Source organism: Mauremys reevesii, unplaced genomic scaffold (genome assembly GCF_016161935.1).
Source record: "Mauremys reevesii isolate NIE-2019 unplaced genomic scaffold, ASM1616193v1 Contig9, whole genome shotgun sequence".
Classification (NCBI taxonomy): Eukaryota; Metazoa; Chordata; order Testudines; family Geoemydidae; genus Mauremys; species Mauremys reevesii.
This window is the reverse complement of record NW_024100906.1, coordinates 778,991-801,715: the sequence shown is the minus strand read 5'-3', so window position 1 is coordinate 801,715 and position 22,725 is coordinate 778,991. Positions and strand designations below refer to the sequence as shown.

The 22,725-nt window shown below is 50.1% G+C and overlaps 1 pseudogene; it reads left to right on the top strand.

The window, feature by feature from the left end:
* The first annotated feature begins 6,697 nt into the window (after positions 1-6,697).
* The window catches only part of LOC120395014, a 40,648-nt pseudogene continuing 24,620 nt past the window's right edge, over positions 6,698-22,725 (top strand).

Sequence of the window (22,725 nt, the reverse complement as noted above, 5' to 3'; positions counted from 1 at the left end):
GTCCTCATCAGCCCTCTCACATACACATAGCGCTCGTCCCCAGGGATCTGCTTGCCAGCGGAGACGAAACCTCTGCAGGAATAGAGAGACAAGGGGCAACCAAGCCAGAGCTTTGCAATGAGTTTTCCTACCAGTTGAAACTGATCCAGGTGCTGCAGTGGCATTTGCTGCTTGCTCCCCTGTGGCCAAGTCATTTCACTTTCCACCTGGGGAGATTCACAGGTTCTTAATTACTCTACAGGGAAGGATCTCCATACACATGTGCACACCCCAACCGACCAATGTATCCCCTGCCCAGCCCCACCCCAGAGTCCGCACCCCCAGCAGAGCCTGCACCCCCCCACCCCAACCCTCTGTCCCTGCCCTGAGCCCCTCCACACCCAAAAACCCTCATCCCCAGCTCCACCCCAGAGCCAGAGTCTTTATCCCCCACCCTTTCAAGGCAGGTGTTTGTGGGGGGAGGGCAGGACTTGGACCCGTTCTGGGCACCACTAAATATTATACAAACCTGCTGCCTCTGGCTGTTTGATTCCTGCTGTGTTCAGGGAAACAGGACTTTGCATGTTCATTGTGAACAAACAGGATGGTGTCAAAGAAATCCCTGACTCCATCATCAATTTAGCCTTCTAGCACAAAAAACTCACAAGACCTTGAATTGTGACTAACCACTCAATGCAAAAAGATTAACACAATGGGTGGTGGGTGGAGCCCCCCTTTGGGGAGGCTAGCCCCTGTCTCTGCCCCATCCACCTCCCCCACCATGACCGGAACCCCTTTGCCCCCCTCCCCCCCAGGGCCAGAGCCACAATCCCCCCACCCGGAGATGCCCTGAGTGCCCCCCTATGCCGGAGGAGACCAGTGCTGGCTGAAGCCCTGAGCCTGCCGCACCTGCCTGGAGGAGCCCCAGGCCAGACACAGCCGCACTGCACCTCCCCTCTTCTCCCCACACCCAGCCACAAACAAGCTGGCAGTAGAAGAGCATCTTCAGTATCCACGTGTCATCTATCTTCATAACACGACCAGTCCAGCGAAACTGTTAGTTCATAAGCATTGCTTCCATGCCCATGATACCACACAGCTTAAGGGCCTCCGTGTTTGGAATTCTGTCCCACCCGTTCACATGGGCGACCTTCCTGAGGCAGCGCATATGGACCTGATCAAGTTTTGAAACGTGGCAGCGATATGTGGTCCATGACTCTGATCCATACAACAGGACAGTCAGGACAACTGGTGACTGTCGAAGTGCCTGACAAACTGCTACCTTCCTATGAAGTTTACCACCAGGGTCATTCCATAGGCGTTTGGTCAATCTTCCAAAAGCAGCGCTGGCTTTGGCTACATGAGCAGTCACAATGTGATCAGTGTTTATACTGGAGGAGAGTACACTTCCAAGGTAGCAGAACTTGTCAACAGCCTTAAGCACAGTATCAGCAGCAGTGATCACGGGAGTGCTGGGCTCTTTCCAAACAGACTGAGTTATAATTCTGCAGAAATGGACCTGGGGATTATAGTGGATGAGAAACTGGATATGAGTCAGCAGTGTGCAATTGTTGCCAAGAAGGCCAACATGATATTGGGCTGTATTAGTAGGAGTATTGCCAGCAGATCGAGGGATGTGATAATTCCCCTCTATTCAGCATTGGTGAGGCCACACCTGGAGTATTGCATCCAGTTTTGGGCCCCCCATTAGAGAAAGGATGTGGACAAATTGGAGAGAGTCCAGTGGAGGGCAACTAAAATTATTAGGGGGCTGGGGCAAATGACTTATGGGGAGATGCTGAGGGAAGTGGGCTTATTTAGTCTGCAGAAGAGAAGAGTGAGGGGGGATTTGATAGAAGCCTTCAACCTCCTGAACGGGACTTCCAAAGAGGGTAGAATTCGGCTGTTCTCAGTGGCGCCAGATGACAGAACAACGAGAAATGGTCTCAAGTTGCAGTGGGGGAGGTCTAGGTTGGATATTAGGAAACACTATTTCACTAGGAGGGTGGTGAAGCACTGGAATGGGTTACCTAGAGAGGTGGTGCAATCTCCATCCTTAGATGTTTTTTAAGGTCCGGCTTGACAAAGCCCTGGCTGGGATGATTTAGTTGGTGTTGAGGGGTTGAGCAGGGGGTTGGACTAGACGAACTCCTGAGGTCTCTTCCAACCCTAATATTCTATGATTCTATAATCTCTGTCTTCTTGAGACTCACAGTGAGTCCAAAATGGTGAGTGGAGGTAACAAAATGATCTAAAAGTTTCTGAGGGGTAGCCATGTTAATCTGTATCAGGAGACCTTCTTGTCAACTGTTGATAAAGCCATATGCACCCTGATTGAATTAACCTCGTTAGCACTGACCCCCTTACTTGGTAAGGCAACTCCCATCTTTTCATGTGCTGTATATTTATACCTGCCTACTGTATTTTTCACACCATGCATCTGATGAAGTGGGTTATAGCCCGTAAAAACTTATGCAGAAATAAATTTCTTAGTCTCTAGGTGCCACAAGGACTCCTCGTTGTTTTTGCAAAAAGTTTCTGTGTATCCTTGACTGAATGAGCCAACAATGCACAGTCATCAGCAAAGAGGAAGTCACGGATGGTTGTAGTGAACACTTTGGTGCGAACCTGAAGTCTTCGGAGGATGAAGATGCGGCCATCAGCTTGGAACTGATTGGGTGTGCCCAACTTGCAATACCTGAAAGCAATAAACAGTATCATCAAAAAGTAGATGCTGAACAGGAAAGGAGCAAGGACACATCCTTGCTTTGTACTATTTGATACTTCAAAAGGTACCGATGTCTCTCCATTGTCAAGGACAGGACCCAACATACCATCATGAAAGGACCAAACTATAGTGATGAATTTTTCAGGACAGCCCATTCACCCAAGTACCTTCCAAAGCCGGTTTCTGTTGAACGGGTCGAACGCCTTGGTCAGGTCAATGAAAATCATGTAGAGATCCTGCTGTTGCTCTCTACATTTTTCTTGGATGTGCCTGGCAGTGACTATCATATCAGCAGTGCGTCAACCAGCATGAAATCCGCACTGACGTTAAGGAATGATGCCATTTGTGAACACATGTAATGAGAGCTGACTGTAGAGGATGCGAGACAGGATCTTACCAGCTAGAGACAGCAGTGAGATGCCTCGGTGGTCGTCACAGCATGCACGGTCACCTTTCCTTTTGTATATATGTACAATCAGGGCATCTTTGAAGTCCTGTGGAACTTGCTCTTTCTCCCAAATGACAATGAAAAAACGGGTGAGATGACGCATGGATTGGCCACCACCAGCTTTGTAAATCTCTGATGGGATCGCATCACTGCCAGGGACCTTTCCAGATTTCATCTGCTTGGTGGATTTTTGTACCTCATCAAGAGTTGGGGGTGTAACCAGCTGTGAATCATTAGCCCACCGAGGAATCTCTTTAAGAACACTGCTGTCAAAAGTTGGTGTCTGGTTTAATAGATTGCAAAAATGTTTGGCCCAGCAATCAATGATTTCAGTACTATCTGTAATCAGAGTGCTGCCCTCAGCAGAGCGCATTGGTGTAGAGCCAGCATCGGCCGGCCCAGACACTGCCTTCAGCCCATCATAGAATGCTTTAAAATCGTGTCTGTCAGCTGCATCTTGAAGTTTGATCTCTTTACATTTCCACAAGTCTTCCTTCATTTGCTGTAATTTGATTTGTGCCTTCTGCTTAGTTCAAATGTGTGCTGATTTCCTGGAGGCTTTCTCTTTATCGTTAATCCAAGCCAGGTATGTCACATGCATCTCGTCAAGAAGAGCACAAGCATCTTTGTCCTTGTCGTCAAATCAGTCCTTGCGTTTGCGTGTTTGGAAACCCAGTACTTCGACAGCAGTTTTATAGGTTGTTTCCTTGATGTTGATCCGGCCCTCCTCAGTAGTGACGGGCTGCTCTGGACCTTCATTGCTGATGACTAAGGAGGCATCAAGACTGAGTTGAAACAATGCTCGTGTCTTCGGCATTTCAAGTTTACCTACATCCAACTCCTTCTGGCACACAGCAGAATGATGATGTTTTGGTGGAAAGAGGTCAAGGAGATGACACTGTGTACCATACAATGGTCAGACTAGGAGCCAGTGACATGCATTGCATGAGTCAGCTTAACATCAGAGATGTCTCTTTGGTTTGTAATGAAATGAAATCATAGGCCAATGCTTAGATCAAGGGTGCATCTAAGTCGCTTTGCATTTATTTGCTTGTTGGAAGAACATGCTTGCAATAGCAAGCTCATGCTGTGCTCAAGTTTGAAGAAGGAAGGAGCCATTTGAGTTCTCCCTTCCAATGCTATAATGTCCAAGCACCTTGTGGCATGTGGTGGAGACTTGGCCAACTCTAGCATTAAAATTGCTGAGTATATGTAGCTTGGAATAAAAAGGTAATGAAGAGATCACTGAATTCAGGCTCTCGTAGAAAGTCTCCGTTTCATTGTCTGCAGCAGGCAATGTGGGTGCGTATGGACTAACAAGTACAAGGCCCTGTCCATCCTTCAGCCTGTCTAAGCTTTGCAGTTCACACAGCAGCACAAACTGCCTGTCCCAAGGTCAGTGCACATAACTCACAAGACCCCCGAAATGGTGAGTAACCACAGGGGCAGGGGGATTGATTGTTCCAGGGCTGTACTGTCCTCTGGAGTCCTGTGTCTTGGGGAGAGCCAACAGCTGCAGAGGGCCCCATACTCAACACTTCCCCGCATTTTCCAACAGCCTGGGTTCGTCCTGGAAGATCTCTCGCTGCTGAGGGTGACCTGGGAAGCAAGGGAGGGTCTTCCGCAAGAATGCGGCTTCCGCCCTGGCCAGTATGCGGCTTGCCTGTGTGCAGCAATGGTCCTGCTGCCCCTCACGGCACAGTGGTGCGGGTATGTTACCCTTACTGGGACAAGGAGCACAGTAACTCTGCCAAGGAACCTGCATAAGCGGAGTGCCCAGCTTCTGCATGAGACCTTCGATGAGATCACTCAGGCCGATTACCGTGATGTGAGAGAGTAAATCAACGTCCTATTCTGCATCTAGGCATGCACACAGCCAAGCCTTCTTTCTGCAACCCTCCTCACCCCAACAACCCACACCCAACAACTCCCGTCACAAAATCAAAGCCACTTACCGGGCACCTCCTCTGCTGTTTGCTCTTCCCCAAGCACCAGATTCTGTGATTGGCAAGCTTCCTCCGGGCTTGAAAACAGCTCCTGGCTGCATGCATCTGTGGATGGTGAGTCGGCCTCTGGCCCTGGGCACCCCTCCTCCTCAGCACCCTCGCTCCTACTTTCTTCCTCATCCTGGCTCATTGCACTCTGGGCTGGCACAGCCTCTGAAGTGTCCATGGTGCTCTTCGGAGTGGAGGTGGGGTTTCCCCCAAGTATCAGGTCCAGCTCTTTGTGGAACTGGCAGCTCGTGGGCGCAGCACCGGAGCAGCGATTTGCGTCCTTGTGATAGGCGTTCTGCAGCTCCATCACTTTAACCCTGCACTGCAGTGTGTCCCGGTCATGGCTCCTTTCATCATGGCCCTTGATAGGTATCATAATTCCTACGGCTGGAGCGTAGCTGGGACTGGACAGCCTGCTCTCCCCAAACGCTGATGAGGTCCAGCACCTCGGCATTGCTCCATGCTGGGGATGTCCTGGCGCATGGAGGCAGGGTCACCTGGAAAGATGCGCTGAGACCACTCCATAGAAGGGGACTTTCAAATTTCCCAGAGAATTTAAAGGGCGGGTCTGACGGTTGGTCACCTGAGGGCAGGACAGTAGAGTTCAAAGTGACGACCAGAGTGGCTAGAACAGGCATTGTGGGACACGTCCTGGAGGTCGATCAGAGCGCAGTAATAGACCAGGGCGTCCACACTGGCACCGCAGTGATTAGCCTGGGCGCAGTAAGCTCTACGCCTCTCATGGAGGTGGATTACCAGTGGTGCTCCAGCTTCGGGGTCCGGGCGCTCTAAGTGCCTTGCCAGTGTGGACACCTCAGGAGTTATGGCGCCCGGGGCTGATTTAATGCACTCGAACTTGCCAGTGTAGATAAGGCCTAGATCCCCTCTAGAGGAAGACTCACCAGGCAGCAGCAGCCATAAAACAGGCATAGGAGGAGGTGGATGGGTGGATATTAAGAGCCAGGGGTGCCCCAAATTTTCAGCTGCATATTCTGCATGTGCCCAAGTATAGACCTGAGTTCGTGAGTGTGTCTGTTTAGCTGTGTGCATATCTCACTCCAGTTGTGTTTCTAATTGTGTATCTGTTGTCTGTCTCAGTGTAGCTGTGTGTGTCTGTGTGTCTGTCCAGTTGTCTGTCTGTCTGGTTGCCTGTGTTTGTTTCAGGATTGGTGTGTGCACAGTATTTTCCCCAAGATTTGAAATTAGAGGGTTGTTTGAATTTACAAAGGGCAGGGGGGCAGGGCGGGAGGGTGGAAAACGACTAGCTGACAACTGGAATGGAGGGGGAGGGCTATGGGGGAGTTTAGGGTGTGTGTGTTTGGTCCTTTTATTTGTTTGTTTTTCATCTGTCTCCACACAGCTGTGTGTGTGTCTGACTAGTTGGGTGTTTCAGTGTAGTTGACTTTTTTTTCCCCATCTTCTCCATTCCATTCCTGCCCTATGACACCCTGAGTCCCTCCTCCACTCCTGGCAGTGCTTCTCTCTTTTCAGCTAGCACTTCTCTTTCCTCTGCATTCTGCTGCCTCCTCTCCAGGCAGTGCCCTTGAACCTCACACGTCCTACCAGAGCATCCTCGCTCCATAGACACCCCTCACCCAGCGCAGGATGGACCCCCTGCCTCTGCTCCTCTACCTCTGCACAGGTAAGTGCCAGCCAGAGGGACTGGGAAAAGCTGGGCTCCTTCACATAGGTGTCCAGCGAGTACCCCTCTGACGGGGATGGGAGCAGTTGGATGGTCAGGACTCCTGGGTCCTATCCTTGACTGGCTCTGGGAGAGGAGTGGGGTCAGTGGGTTACAACAGGAGGCCTGTGCATCAGGACTCGTGGGTTCTCTCCTCAGTTCTGGGAGAGGAATGGGGCTCTAGTGTCTTGTGTGGGGGAGGGCTGGTAATCAGGACTCCTGGGTTCAGTTCCCTCTGTGTTCTGTTCCCTCAGACTCTCTGGGATGGGAGTGGGTCACAGGTGCAACTTCCCTTCTCTGTGGGGCGTGTGTGCTCAGTAGGATGTGTGGGGAGGGTCCGGCAGGTGTGAAGTGGATGCAGTGTTTGCAATTGCTCAATCTTTCTGTAAAATCATAGCCGCTTCCTCCTGCTTCAAGGTCACATCTCTCCTGTCTGTGATGCCTGGACCCATCAGGGAATGGAGGGGGGCAGACTTTGGGGTGGCTGAGGATGAGGGGGATGGGCTGGGAAGGGGGTACAGACTGGGGGATGGGACTTGAAAGGGGATGAAGGGAGGAATGGGGGAGGCCACCACAGCTCCTCCCCCACCCTCAGCTCCTTTGCCTCCAGGCCCCACCCACCCAGCCCCACTTTGCCCCATATCTGGTCCTCCTATAGCCCTGGAGGGTCTCAGCTGTGGCTCCCACAACACAAGCTTACCAGGCCACCCTGCACTAATTGATAGAATCAGCAGAGAGACCAAGAACTGCCTGGGCGAAGTTGCTCCTGGTGCAATGCTGTGGCCAATCCTTGGATGCATAAGCAGGGGAATCTCGTGTAGGAGCAGAGAGGTTATTTTACCTCTGTATTTGGTCCTGGTGAGACCTCTGCTGGACTCTAGTGTCCAATTCTGGAGGCCACACATCAAGAAGGATGTTGATAAACTTGAGAGGGTTCAGGGAACAGCCATGAGAATGATTGAAACATTAAAAAACCTCCCTGATAGGCTCAAGGAGCTCAATCAATCACTATTTAGATTAACGACATGAAGACTAAGGAGTGCTTATCTCAGTCTATAAATACCTACCTGGGGAACAAATGTTTGATGATGGACTCTTCAGTCTAGCACAGCGGTTCTCAACCGGGGGTGTGCGGCCCAAAGGGAGTCCACGAGCCCTTTCAAGGGGGCTGCAGGGCCCTGCAGCAGAAGCCCCGATCCCCAGCGTCCCCCTGCGGGGCTGAAGCTGGGGGAGGCGCAGGGCTGAATCCCTGATTTTTGGTGCTCCCCTGTGGGGCTGAAGCTGGGGGAGGCGCAGGGCTGAATCCCCGATTTTTGGCGCTCCCCTGCGGGGCTGAAGCTGGAGGAGGCGCAGGGCTGAATCCCCGATCTTTGGTGCTCCCCTGCGGGGCCGAAGCCCTGAGCACATGGGCAGAATTGGGAGCATTGCCCCTCCCCCCAACTGCAGCGCAAAATCACGGCAGTCCTGGGGCAGCTCCCCCCCTCCCCTTGACTCCCTGGCCAGATCAGAGGCGGGAAGCCAGAGCCCAGCAATGTGGGAGAACTCCTGCTCTGGCTGGTGCATGGAGCAGGCAGCAGCAGCAGTGGTCCTGCCTCTCCTGCTGGTGCCCTAGATTGAAGGTCCCAGGCCCCTTTGCTCCCACAATGGCAGGTAGTAAGAGCCCCCCAGGTCCGCGGCTGGCAGACCCCTCCGGGAACAGGGACTGCAGAGAAGTCCTCCCAGCACAGTTCCTAATACCCCTCTCCCTACACCTTGAGCAACCCCCCTGCCCACACACAGCCCCTAACTACCCTCTCCCAACACCCTGAGCTATGTCCTCCCTGCATCCTTAGCCCACCCCCTCCCTGCATCTTGATTTACCCCCCTGCCCCCACACAGCCCCAGCTACCCTCTCCCTGCACCCTGAGCAACCCACTCCCCTGCTCACACACTGCCCCTAACTACCCTCTTCCTTCACCTTAAGCTGTTTTCAAACTTTTTGAGCTAAGCCCCCAACCTGCTATGTAGGGCTCGAGCCCCACTGTCCCCTGTCTCCCCCAAATAGAAGTCAAACTACATCTATGCCCAAAGCCCGTCTGCACCCCCCCCACCTCCCTGAGCCCTGGAATTTTTATAGCATGTTGAGGGGGGCCTCAGAGAGCAAAAAGTTGAGAACCCCTGGCCTAGAAAATAAAGGTCTAACACAATCCAATGCCTTGGAAGTTGAAGATAGACAAATTTAGACAGGAAATAAGATGTAACATTTTTAACAGCGAGAGTAATTAGCGACTGTAACAATTTACCAAGGATCGTGATGGATTCCCTTGTTGGGATATAATATGTAATATGATATATGCTATGGGGCCTGGTGTGGCTGTTGTGTGTTTGAAACTGGAGGGCATGACCTGCATTTTGGCAAAAACACTAACGACATCACAAAGTGAATTATATCTAAATCTGCTCAATTAAAAAAATAAACCTTCCAGTCCACAATGGTCAAATATTAAAATAAAATAAAAAGACCACCCCAAAAATTAACAGTCCATCATTAGTATAATGTTTTTTAAAAATGGTCCCCCAAGCTTTACAGTTTTTCCAAATGTAACGTTACATCCTATGGTTACACTATTTGTATTAATAATTTTATTAACCTTTGTTATGTTATGTTCATACTGCCAAATAAAAAAGCAACAAAAAGTTCTAAGGCAAATAATATATAAAATTAAATGGCTTGCAAAATTATAAAGTAATATAATAATTAATGGTATTAATCATGTATCAACATGGGAAATATTGAGATATTAAAATCTATGTATCTATGTAATATGTTATAGGCCATGAAGTCTAGTGTGGGTGTTGTGTGTTTGAAACCTGAGTCCATGACCTGCATTTTAGCAACCAAAGCAAGAACTTAAAGGTTGAGTGGTAAAAACCTGTTTGTACCAAACAACTTTGTTATGTCCTTGGAAAAAATGAAGAATCAGCAGATAAGGAAATAACACCAGTGGAACTGCTATAAAAATGTATAAAAATTTTAAAATGGCGGGCCTTGGCTCATGGCAGCCTGCCCAAAGTTGTCTCTTGAAAACAAAGGGTAAAGGGCCAAAACAACAAAAACAAAAACCCAATAAAGTCACAAAGTAAATTATAAATAAAAACTTCACACATTTGCAGTTTAAAGTCTTTCAATAATCCAAAGCCCTGTTTATATCTGGTGTGGTACTTGTAAACTTCCCGTACCTTGTAACTAAACTAAATCCCAACTAACCATCAAAACGTCTAACTACTGAGCTCTGGTATAGTATGTTTGGGGTATAAATGTAACGTAAATAAGATCCATTTTGTAAACCATAAAAAGTATTTAAAGTATTATATAGCAACATGGTGTCCAGTATCTGCCTGCTCCCTCATCCCGTAAAAAGGCCCCTGCTGAGGGTCTAACACCCTATCACTGGAAATTTTAAATCAAGACTGGATCTTTTTCTAAATGTTCCAGTGTGGGTCAAACAGGCATTAATTCAGAGAAGCTCTCTGGCTTGTGTTACATAGGAATTCAGACCAGATACTCAAAGCGGTTCCTTCTGGTGTTATGGTCTGTAATTCTATGAAGGCTGATCTGCCCCTGCTACCCTACAGAAAGTCCCCGCCGCCCCCTATGAATCCGGGTCAGCAAGAGATAGATCAAGGGCTTCATTCACCAGTGTAAATCCGTTCCTGATAGTCTTCACGTGGGAGTTTCTGCTGCCATGCAAATGAATGCGTGGTGTGATTCACGTAAAATGGCCCCCAAGGACTAGACAAAAGGGAAGCTTGAATGATCTGGGAGTCAGGACTCCAGGGCTCTATCCCCAGCTCTGAGAGGGGTGTGGGGTCTGGTGCTCAGTCTCAGAAAGATTTTGGAATGAATTGGCTGAGGCTACAGCTAAGGATGGGAATTTACAAAGGGTATTCGAGGCTATTAACATCGGGTGGCCAAGACATTACATATCCACACATTCCAAGCTGACATGCTCACAAGAGGACATGAAGGACGCTTGGACATGGAGAAATGTAAGTGCAGAGCCGGAGAGATACGGTATTGGCCACAAATGAACGATGAGCGAGAGAGAAATTGTTAAAATGTGTGAAACAGGCCCCCGGTGCCAACCTAAACAGAGTAAAAGAGTCTATGTTGATAAGCAATGACCAGTTCAGAACATGATCTAAAGTTGGTGTGGCTCTATTTGCATCCACAGGTGAGGAGCATGTTTTGACCCGGATTATAATTCTCATTCTCTGGAGGTTGTTTTATTAGAAAATACCACATCAAAACATGTTACATTGCACATGAAATCTATATTTTGCTGGCATGGAATCCCTGAAGTTATTTGGCTCTGGGATGCAGCCACTTCTGGGCTGGGGCATAGGAGCTGTTGGTACAGTGATTCGCTCACCTGGCACTGAGATGTGGCCATTTGTTGGGTCTCTTTGGGAGGCCATGGGGCTGTGTATGACTCTCCCTCTCCGTGTGGCATGTGTGCTTGGTAGGATGTGGCTGGGGATGGGGTTGGTGGGCAAGAAGTGAACGTGGTTGGCACAGTGCTGCTATAAAGCCACCACAGGTTCTTCCTGCTTCAGAGTCACATCTGCTCTGTCTGTGAGGCTGGGCCCTCGCAGGGCATGGGGGAGCGCAGACTTTGTGGTGGCTGAGATTAAGGACGACAGACTTGGGGCTTTGAGGCGCACTGGGAGAGGAGGCCTAAGAAGGGGAAACTGGGGGTGCCTGCCCCCACTCTCCCAGCACCCCCTTTTGTCCAGCCAGCCCCACAATTTTCCAACCCTGCCCTCCAGCCCCACAATTCTGCACCCCACCTTGCCCCACATTTGCTCCTCCTGCCAATCTGGAGAGTCTTTAGGCTTGGAGGCAGTAAAGGGGGCAGCTCCAAGCAGGGGACTCTGCTTCCCAGGTCCGGGCTTGCAGGGATGGAGCAGGCAGGGGGAATGGGGAGGAGAGCAGAGCCACCCTGAGAGGTTATTTACTTCCTAGTTCTCTCCCACAATCTCTCTTGGCCCTGCCTGCCTACTGCGGAAACCCTGATTGGTTGCCTTTCTCTGGGAGGTGGGGGATGCGGGGAAGGACAGGCAGTCAAGGAGGGATTTCCCCACTCACCCCAAGCTCCCAGTCAGTCCCCTGCAGCGAGCTTTGCATCAGGAGAGTTAGCTGCCCTGTGTGTTTGTGGTTTAGTGTAGCCATCCACTGGCTGTTTGGTGTTTTGTGTGTGACATTAGTTTGGAAGGACTCAGCTTTGGCTTCTGCGACACAAACATACCAATGTGATGCTGTGACCAAAAGGGCTATTGCAATTTCTGTATGTATGAACAGGGGACCCTCGAGTAGGAGCAGAGCGGTTATTTTACTTCCGTATATGGCCTTGGTGTGACTGCTGCTGGAATAGTGTGTCCAGTTCAGGTGCCTTTCAGGTACAATTCACAAAGGATGTCAATCAATTGGAGAGGGGTCAGAGAAGTGCCATGAGACTAACGAAAGGATTGGAAAACCTGCCTCATAGTGATAGACTCAAGGAGCTCAGTCTAGTTAAGGGAAGGTTAAGGGCTGACTTAATCCCAGTCTGAGTAGCTATGAGGAGGACAAATATTTAATATTGGTCTTTTTAATCTATCAGATAAAGGTCTAACATGATCGAATGGCTGAAAATTGACACTAGACAAACTAAGGCCATGTCTACAATAGTGATCTTACAGCAGCACAGCTCTACCAATGCAGCTGTGCCAATGTAAGATCACTTGTTTAGCTGCTCTATGCTGACGGGCGAGAGTTCTTCGGTCAACATAATTAAACAATCTCAACAAACGGCGGTAGCTATATCGACAGGAGATGGTCTTCTGCCACCATCACGTTCTGCATATTACCACTGATGCCGGTGAAGCTTATGTCACTCATGGGTGGTTTTTTTCACACCCCTGAGTGACATAAGTTTTGCCGATATAAGTGGTAGTATAGACATGGCCTTTGAAAATAAAACTGACATTTTTAATAGCAAGTGTCATTCACCACTGGCACAGTTTGCCAAGAATTGTGGTGGATTCTTCATCACTGGACCTTTTAAATCAAGACTGGACATTTTTCTGGAAGATCTGCTCTGGTTCAATCAGGAATAAATGCAGGGGAAGTTCTCTGGCTTGTGTTATGCAGGAGGTCAGACTAGATGATCACAATGGTCCCTTCTGGCTGTAGCCTTTTATTTTATTTAAAGTACATTTTGTAATGTGGTGTGACGCCACTGTGGGTTTGGCTCTCGTGCCTATGGTTTCAAGATTAACAGAGTGAAAGTCATCTCTGTTACTTGCTTCAAATTGAGAGTCTTTAGGAACACATAAAGACCAAAGGTAATGACCATCTATAATTCACTAGTACAAAGTCTAGACTATTTTATAAGTTTTATTAAAGTTAGTTATGATTACCTGAGCATATAGAAATTCTATACAGACCGATTCACAATTTACAAATATAGTTATACTCACATCCTTGACAATAGTGTTAGGGTCTGATGGGTCTCTCATGGCTTGAACATCAGTAGACGGATGGTTCTTGCTGAAGTCTCCCAGAGGGAGCTCAGTTTTCCCATTCAGGGCATCCCCTTTTTATACTGTGATTCTGTCTACACCTACAATCTGCATGTGTCCATAAAAGTGTCCACCCTCTTTTCCCCTATTGATCTGTCTCCCCTGGAAACTTAATGAACCCCAATTTTCTATAAGCTGGGTAAGTTCCCATTATTCTCATTAGCATTGACACACAAGCTGTATCCCATGGTTAAGACACATGTCTGAGACAAATGAGCCTTTATGGTATTTTTATGATCTAATATTAATCTTCTGGGTAATTTTGCACAATAAAAGCTAAAGTCTTGCAGGCTTTAACCTACAGGTTATGACATTTCAGCTTGTTTTAGTCATCTCTAGTACTTGGTTCAGTATTTAGAGGAACTATCTTACACTTTTATAACCCTACAGATTAACTCTAGTGAACATACAATGAATATATATGATATAACATAATCATAACATCACACAATAAGTGAATAATAACTAAAATCACTGGCTACATGGCCATAGAGTCTATCCACCTATGAAGACTGATTTGTCCCTTGTGTCCCTACAGGAAGTGCATCCGCTATGGATCAGCATCAGGAAAGCGGATGGAGATAAATCTAGGACTTTCTTCACCAGCACTGAATCCACTCACGATTAAGGCCCTGCCAAATTCACAGTCATGAAAAACATGTCCCAGACAGTGAAATCTGGTCTTTTATGTGCTTTTACCTAATCCTATACAAATGTCATGGGGGAAACCAGCATTTCTCAAACTGGGAGTCCTGACCCAAAAGGGTGTTGCAGGGGAGTCACAGCGTTATTTTGGGGGTGGGGGTGTCACAGTAGTGCCACCCTTACTTCTGTGCTGCCTTCAGAGCTGGGTGGCCAGAGAGGAACGGCTGTTGGCCAGGTGCCGAGCTCTGAAGGCAGCGCCGCCACCACCAGCAGTGTAGAAGTAGGGGTAGCAGTGCCACGGCCCTCCCGCCTCCAATAACCTTTCGACCACCCCACCCCCACAACTCCTTTTGTGTGAGGACCCCTACAATTACAACACTGTGAAATTTCAGATTTAAAGAGCTGAAATCATGAAATTTATGATATTTATAATTCTGTGAGCGTGAAATTGACCAAAATGGACTTTGAATTTCGTAGCGCTCTACTCATGATGTTTATATTTAAATGGGAGTGTCTGGCAGTCGTGCTATGCAAATGAATGTGGGGAATGATTTGCATAAAATAGCCCTTGAGGGCTAGAGAGCCGGGAGCAGGTGGTGAGGAGCTGGGAGTCAGGACACCCGGGTTCTATCCCTGGCTTTGGGAGAGGAGTGGGATTTGGTGGGTTAGAGTTGTGGGCTGGAATTCAGTCCCATAGCCAGAAAGCCCCAGCCACTGGCCTGGTGTTCATCAGGGAAGCTCTAACTGGTGACTGTTTAACCCCTGCAGTGCTGGTACTAAGCCATGGATTCAACGTGGATGTAGAGGGACCCATCACCTTCCAGGAGGCAGCTGAGGGGTTTGGGCAGAGCGTGTTGCAGTTCGGGAATGCCAGCACCGGGGGGTAAGGGCCGGACCTGGGACCCCACATGACTTGTGCCCAATGCTGTGCGACATGTGGGGCTGGGCTGCCTTCCCTGGGCCTCAGTCCCCTGGGTGTGTGGGGTAACCCCTGAGCCCCCCATACTTTTCCCCCACAGGCTGATTGTTTGGGCCCCGCTGCAGACAGGAAATGTGAATGGAACCGACAAAGTCTACAAGTGCGACCCGGGCTCCAGATGCTGCCAGGAGATTCCCATCCAGAGTAGGGGCACCCTGTGCTGTGGGGTGTAGCAATAGGATTGGGGTGGGAGCCAGGACTCTTGGGTTCTGTGACCAGCTCTGAGAGGGATGGGGGGACTGGTGGGTTAGAGTGAGGGGTGGGGCTGGGAGCCAGGACTCCTGGGTTCTATCCCCAGCGGTGGGGGTGGGGTCTAGTGGTTAGAGCAGGGGGAGCTGGGAGTCAGAAATCCTCTGTTCTATCCTCCGCTCTGGGATGGGAATGGAGTTTATTTGCTCACCCTGGTCTGCATCTCTCCCCTGTCAGGGCCGCGTGATGCCATGAACATGTCCCTCGATGTGTCTCTGGTTACTCGAGGCTCCCAGTTCCTGGTAGGTACCACGCCCAGGGGGAGACGGGTGCTGGGACTGGGGTCCCACATTTTCTCCCTTATCATTCCGGTGGACAGATGTCTCCCCAAACACCACTACTCATGGATGGTAGTAACTGGGCGGCGTCCGTGTGGCTGGAGCAATGGTGCAGAGGTGACAATTGGGTGATGTCCCCAGGACTACACGATAACTGTGCGAGGGCTGTTGGTAACTCCTGTAACTGGAGGGGTGGTAGAATGATGCCATGTGGAATAGTGGTAGCCAGATATCCTCGCTTTGGCTACAGTGAAGGCGAGGTGATGTTGTAAGGATGGAGGTAACTGGCTGTTGTTGCCATGGTGACAATGACTGTGTATGGACATAGCAGGGAGCATGGCAAGCAGGTGACATTGCCATGGTAACAGTGACTGGCCACTGCTATAGCAGGGACTGTGGTAAGCAGCTGATGCCCTCATGGGGTCCCGAGGTCCTGTCTGCTTCAAGGGGACCCCTTCCCTGAGATGGCCTTTCCCTGCATATCCACAGGGGGGAGGTATCAGACCCCAGGCTCTATCCCGCACCCTCAGTGCTCTATTCAGGGGGGTACCCCATGGTGCACCAGGTCTGTGGGGAGAACATGTACGTCAGTCACTACTTCTTCCCTCTGCAGCAGAGCTTCTGGCAACTCCAGCACATCCTGGACACTCAGCCAGGTAAGGGGTGACACAGGAGTATGGGGGGGACTTACACCCTGGGGTCATGGGTAGGTACACAGACCATGGGGAGGTGGAGGGGAGATGGGTCTAGAGGGGCCCAGGATCTGACGGGGTGGGATACCAGGGTAGGTGGGCCCATTGGTTTGATTCAGGATGTCAATAGGAGCTGGGAGTCAGAACGCCTGGATTCTGTCCCAGCTCTGGGAGGCGGGTGGGGTGTATTCTTTTCATCCCAGTGTATGTCATGCTCTAGTTTCAGGACCCCTCCATGGCAGGGACGGGATGATGTTACGACAGAGGGGCCGGGGGGTCTAATCGGGGTGTCCAGCAGGGGTCGGGATATCATGTTAGATGCGCCCATTGGTCTAGTCTAACTCTCTCTGATGGGTTTCCCATGTTTGTGGATACGAGTCAGGACGTACTTCATTCCTGTCCCTCTCAGAGTGCCCCAAACAAGTCACAGACATAGCGCTCCTCATCGATGGCTCGGGCAGCATCAGACCTTATGACTTTGAAAAGATGAAGACGTTTCTCTCTGAGATCATGAAGCGTTTCCGCAGCACCGACACGCAGGTAACGGGCAGAGGCTGAACCCTGACTACATACCCTGAGTACTGCTAGAGGGCAAACTCCCAGTCACTGCTGACCACAATGCCACAGTGCAGCGATAGGGGGCGCTGTGCTGCAGGGAGCAGGGCTGGGGGCTTAGTAGGGGCGCGCTCCCCTCGCAGTCAGTGCTGGCCCCAGTGTGGCGCTAGGGGGCGCTGTGTTGCAGGGAGCAGCAATGGATTTTGCATCCAAAACCAGGAAAAAATTCCTGCAGAACCAGCTACATCCTGACCGACTGCCCCAGCCATTAACTGAGTCTGATTCCTGCTTTACTTACCCTCCACCCCCTGGGTTGTTTTTCTCTCTTCTCCCCTGTCTCCTGCAGTTCGCTCTCATGCAGTACTCACACGAATTTAGAGAGCACTTCAACTTCTTACAGTACAGGAGGAGCAGCGACCCCGATGACCTTTTCAGGTCGATCGTGCAGCTCAGGGGAACGACGCACACGGCCAGCGCCATCCAGAAAGTGGTGTAGGTGTTACCCTCCTCCCCATGCTGACTCCACATGGAATGGGCTGCAAGGACATGGGAGCTAAGGGACAGGGACTCAGGACTCCTGGGTTCTATCCCCAGCTGTGGGAGGGGAATGGGGACCAGTAGGTTAAAGCAGGGGGGGATGCTGGGAGCCAGGATTCTGGGGTTCTATTGCCAGCTCTGAGCCTCTGTTGCTGTGTGACTTTAAGCAAGTCACATCTCTGCCCTGTGCCTCAGTTTCCCCTTCATTAAAATGGGGACATGACAGTGGCCTCCTTTGTAAAGGACTTTGAGATCTACAATGTAAAATCAGTGGACGAGCGCTAGGTGTTATTACATATCAATAACCATCCCATGCATTCCCCCCTTTTCCAGGCGGGAGCTGTTCATCTCTAGGAAAGGAGCACGGGATGAGGCCACCAAGGTTCTCATTGTGATCACAGATGGGGAGAAATATGAAGATCCGCTCTCTTATGCAGACGCCATCCCAGAGGCTGAGAGAGCTGGAATCGTCCGCTACGCCATCGGGGTGAGCCGCGGCTGTGTGGAGAACTAGTATGGATCTGAGCCCGTATCCAGGTGCCCATCAGATAAGGGAGGAGAACTGACCCGGGGTTGTAACTGGGTCAACGTGTGACATTATAGGAGAGCTGGAGCTCCTGTCTTGTTCAGGTTGAGCGGCACTGTCTAGTTAAAGGTTGGGTTTTCTGCCTGCCGTACGGTCCATGTGCTGACTCAGATTGTCATAAAATTTGATTTGCCTCATGGGGATGCAGGTTAAGATGAGTGGTCTAAATTTGGGATCATTTGCACAAGGGTTTCTGAGATACAGCCCCCACTCGATTAAACAGCAAAGTCACCTGTTTCTTATCAAGTCTTTTTTGCACCCCTCTGGGGCTCAAACAACAGCTCTGATCCTCCCCAAACTGATCTCAGTCACTTGACATTTATCTCTGTTAAACTGCTGAGCCAAAGAGATTGAAATGGGCATCAGCAGCAGGACGAAGGGCAAGTTTACACGACACACTGAAGTTGAATTCAGTTACGTCGTCACACAGCCACTGCGGGAATTACATCGGTTTTTCATGTCCCCATTACTCTCCTGTCGGCGGTGCACGTCCTCACCAGGGGACCTTGTACTGATTTAACTGTCAGTGTTGGGCATTCTGGGGCTGAAGCCGCACCTCCTGGGGCCAACAGCTGGAGCCTCAGGCTACATAAGCCACACAGTGCCTATATGGACAGTGTATTGATCTAACTACATTGACTAAAAGCAACACCTCTTGCGGAAGTGGAGTTATGAAGTCGGTGCAGTGGGTGAGTTACATGGGTGGGAGCTACATTTTAGTGTAGCCGCTTACAGAGGTAGATCGACATAAGCTGCCTTTCATCAAAAACTCGGGTTTAGAGTCATAGATTCCCAGGCCAGAAGGGACTTTTCTGATGATCTAGTCTGAGCTCCCGTGTGGCACAGGACAGAGAACTGCCCTAAATAATCCCTGTTGGAACCAGAGAAAATATTTTAGAAAACCAGCCAGTCTTCTGTTAAATATTGCCAGGGATGGAGACTCCACCGCGGCCCGGGGTGAGCTGCTCCAATGGTTAATTCCCTTCATGGTTAAACCTGACATCATCTTTTCCAAACTGAATGGGTGTAAATTCCGATTTCAGCCATTGAACCTTGTTAGACCTTTGTCTGCTGCTCCTGTCGGTCCCAGCGATGGGAGGTGCCTGACTCCACCACCTAACCCACTGCACGCAACCCACCCAGACCAACATGGTGGTCCCAGCCCTTCACCCCTTGCCCTGAAGCATCCCCCAGAGACAGTGCAGCACTCACCCCTCACTACGCCCTGGAGATTGAGTCATGCAGGGCCCCAGAGCGCTGATAATCCCCATGGCAAAAAGACCCTGTCCTCACTGCTGATACAACCGACACAACTTGGTATTGAAATGAGGCAGGCTCCATAACTCCAGGCTCCAGCGGCCCCCTTGCTCCCCACTCACCTTGAGCCGTATCTCTCTAGGGCCCAGCAGGGCTCGGGGCGGGTGGGTATTTGTCCAGGGCTCTTGGCTGTGACTGACTCCAATGCCCTGGTCCCTCCCTCTACTCCATTAAGGTTGGTGACGCCTTCTCCAGCGCTGCTGCCCAACAGGAGCTCCATGTGATCGCCTCTGTGCCCAGCAACGAACACGTCTTCCGGGTGGACAATTTCGACGCCCTCCAGGGCATCAAGAATCATCTGCAGGAGAAGATCTGCACCTTGGAAGGTAACAGAGCTGGGGCAGGGGCCACAGTGGCCCTGGGGTCTAGAAATGGGTTTTCAAGGTCAACATGGCCGGCATATTGGGCTGCATTAGTAGGAGCATTGGCAGCATATAGAGAGAAGTAATTTTTCCCCTCTATTTGGCACTAGTGAGGCCACATCTGGAGTATTCCATCCAGTTTTGGGGCCCCCACTACAGAAAGGATATGGGCAAATTGGAAAGAGTCCAGCAGAGGTCAGTTAAAATGATTAGGGGACTGGGGCACATGTCTTAGAAGGAGAAGCTGAGGGAACTGGGCTTGTTTAGTCTGCAGAAGAGAAGAGTGAGGGGGGATTTGATAGCAGCCTTCAACTACCCAAAGGGGGGTTCCAAAGAGGATGGAGTTTGGCTGTTCTCAGTGGTGGCAGATGACAGAACAAGGAGCAATGGTCTCAAGTTGCAGTGGGGGAGGTCTAGGTTGGATATTAGGAAACACTATTTCACTAGGAGGGTGGTGAAGCACTGGAATGGGTTACCTAGGGAGGTGGTGGAATCTCCATTCTTAGAGGTTTTTCAGGCCCGGCTTGACAAAGCCCTGGCTGGGATGATTTAGTTGGGGTTGGCCCTGCTTTGAGCAGGGGGTTGGAACAGATGACCTTCTGAGGTCTTTTCCAACCCTAATCTTCTAAGATTCTGTGGGATGGGGATTTGCTGGGAATCCAGAGCTGGGAGTGGTGGGATCCTGTGACTAGTCTGGTGGGATATATCTATATGGGAGCAGTGGGAAGATGAGTTTCATCTGGGGACATGAATGATGCTTACCTGGGTAAGAAGAACCCCACAGATTTCCCCTTACCTATTTAAACAGCCCCTGCTCCTCACCCCAGAGGTGGCTCCATCTTAGTTCTGGGAAAGGGATCTCTGTGTAGCACTTTCTGTGACACCCTGACACCCCAATATTCACCTCCGTAATTAGGATATTTTTTGTACAAACTATGTCTTGTGAGGAATTATTCTAAAAGGCTTGATCTGCTAAACAATAATCTCATTGGATTGTATGTGTTATCGTTCTATGTGAAGTTATGAAGTTTGGCTACATATGTGCTACTGAAACGTGTGGTGAGGTTCACAGCACCCACAAACAGCCTTTCAGGTACAACGGTTAAAAAGTCCAAACAGTGTTAATGGCTTATTGAGTAAATTCACATAAGCACATGGATCACCCCAGGAACAATGCAAACCTCTCGGAGATATCACTATACAATGGGAACTGTTTGGCCCAGGTTACAGCAAAAGAGCTTTCCATTGAGTGGGAAGAAGATATAAAAAGGGGACAATGACCTCATGGGGGACCTCACTCTCCCTACAACAACACACCTGGAAATATCAGAGGGGCAAGGACTGAACTGTGCGAAGCGATGGTCCCAGGCTAGAGGGATTGTCTAGTGGTTAGAGTTGGGAGTCAGGAATTCTCAGTTTTATCTTCTGCTCTGGGACAGGAGTGGAGTTTATTTGCTCACCCTGGTGTGCCTCTCTCCCCTTTCAGGGCGCCCTGATGCCATGGATATGTCCCTTGATGTGTCTCTGAGTGCTCAAGCCTCCAAGTTCCTGGTAGGTACCACACCCAGGGCAGATGGGTGCTGGGATTGGGGTCCAACATTTTCTCCCTCATCGTTACAGAGGACAGCTCCCACTCCAAACCCCACTACTCATGGATGGTAGTAACTGGGCGGTGTCAGTGTGGCTGGTGGAATGGTCCAGAGGTGACAATTGGGTGACGTCCCCATGATTACACGACAACTGTGCAAGGGCTGTTGGTAACTCCTGTAACTAGAGGGGTGGTGGAAGGATGCAGTGGGGAATGGTGGTAGCCACATATCCTCACTTTGGCTACAGTGATTGTGAGGTGATGTTGTGAGGGATGGAGGCAACTGTCTGTTGCCATGGTGACAGTGACTGTGTGCTGAGATAGCAGGAAGAATTGTAACTTGGTTGCCGCCATGGCGGCAGTGACTGTGCATGGACATAGCAGGGAACATGGCAAGCAGGTGACATTGCCATGGCAACAGTGACTGGCCACTGCTGTAGCAGGGAGTGTGGTAAGTAGGTGATGCCCCCGTGTGACTCCCCTGTCTCCTCTCAGAGTTAGGTGCTGGGATCTGGGGTCCCAAGGTCCTGTCTGCCTCAAGGGGGCCCATGCCCTGGCAGGCCTTTCCCTTCATATCCATTGGGGGGAGGGGGAGAGATCAGGCCCCAGGCTGTCTTCCCCACCCTCAGTGCTCTGTTCAGAGGGGCAACTACTGATCCCGTCCTTCTTGTGGCCCATGGTGCACCGGGCCTGTGGAGAGAACATGTATGTTAGTCACTACTGCTTCCCTTTGCAGCAGAGCTTCTGGCACCTCCAGCGCATCCTGGACACCCAGCCGGGTAAGGGGTGACACAGGGGTGTGTATGGGGGGGCCTACACTCTGGGTTCACAGGTGGGTACATGGACCATGAGGAGATGGAGAGGAGATGGGTCTACAGCAGTGGTCCCCAACCTTTTTGTGGCCAGTAGCACATTCATGTTTTCAAAAGAGTGTGGCAGGCGCCAACAATTTTTCAAGGTGTATTATGTATTTGTACATTAAATAATATGAAAAACATCATATTTAATATTACATAATATATGAATCCGTAAGATAAAAAGGGTAATTTTACATGTAAAAGGTATTAATTACATTATTCAGCAATTACTCTTTCACCTTACCATGTGAATTTGCTCTTTTTTATCTACCTGTAAGAAAAATGAAGGAGTTTTTACAAAATAAATATCATAAACAGTTTTCATCTTATTTTAAAAAAGTAAAACATTGTTGAACTGCGGGTCCAAATATATATATTATTCTTACTTCAACATAGAATGAAGCCTGCAGCCCCGGAGTTTTCTGTCCCCGGCAGGCACGGGGCCGCGGTTTCTCTCCGGCTTAAGCCGCGGCCCTGCGCCTGCTGGGGACTGACAACACTGACACCCGCAGCCTGCAGGCCCAGAGTTCTCTGTCCCTGGAGAGAAGCCATGGCGTGGCGCCTGCTGGGGACAGAGAACACCTGCACCTGCAGCCCTGGAGTTCTCTGTCCCCGGCAGGTGCGGGGCCCCGGCTTCTCTCCCGTGC